The following is an 872-nucleotide window of genomic DNA, read 5'->3' on the forward strand; positions in this document are numbered from 1 at the left end:
GGAAGTTATAAGTGTCACAACAGCAGTCATGTCTTCACTTTGCTTTCGTGACTTTCCACGTGAACTTCCAAACTCAGCTTTATGGACTGCCATCTCCTCAATGGTGTTCCAACCTTTACTTTGACCGGTATTATTTTGAAACCTGCCATTAGCAGCTGCATCCAAGATGACCTTGTAATCATCATATAAAGCATTGTAAAATAGATTGCAAAGATACCATTGCTGGAAACCATGATGAGGGACAGCTCGGACCAAACTTTTGAAACGTCCCCATGCTTCACAAAAATCTTCGTCGGCTCCTTGCTGAAAACTCGTGATTTTACCCTTCAAGGCATCAGTCTTTGAAAGCGGGAAGTACTTCTTGTAGAAGGCTAGTGCTAAAGATGTCCAATCAGTGACTCCAGCTGCTACTCTATCGAGGTAGCGATACCAATCTCGCGCCGAATCCTTCAAGGAGTATAAGAACATAAACCCCTTTACTTCATCTTGAGTTACCCCCTCCGGTATAGGTATTGAACAACAATAGTCCGTGAAAATTTCCATATGTTTCAAGGGGTCTTCATCTGGCAGACCCGCGAACTGGTTTCGTTCCACTAAATCAATATAAGAGGAACGAAACTCGAATTTCTAAGTAGTAGGGGTAGGTAATGGCGGCGCCCCTTTGGAAGGTGGTGCTCCTTTGGTGAAAAATTATCATATATCGTAGCCATAATTTCCAAAGTGAGAGTACTCAAGTCTTCCTCTCAAAAACCTGTCTTCTAACTGTGCAAAAGCAAAACTAGAAGCAAAGGTAAGCAACGGCCTCAAGGAACAAAAGTTCTTTGAGACAAGAAAAATAAACTAAAATAAAGCAAACAGAATTACACCGTCTC

At 42.0% G+C, this 872-nt stretch overlaps 1 non-coding gene across 1 annotated transcript; it reads left to right on the forward strand.

The window, feature by feature from the left end:
* Nucleotides 1–226: 226 nt before the first annotated feature.
* On the forward strand, nt 227–335 carry LOC141593314 (small nucleolar RNA R71). Its single transcript, XR_012521408.1, has one exon. It is a non-coding gene; the product is annotated as a small nucleolar RNA R71 (small nucleolar RNA).
* Nucleotides 336–872: the final 537 nt, after the last annotated feature.

The sequence above is a fragment of the Silene latifolia genome, chromosome 7 (genome assembly GCF_048544455.1).
Source record: "Silene latifolia isolate original U9 population chromosome 7, ASM4854445v1, whole genome shotgun sequence".
Taxonomy (NCBI): Eukaryota; Viridiplantae; Streptophyta; class Magnoliopsida; order Caryophyllales; family Caryophyllaceae; genus Silene; species Silene latifolia.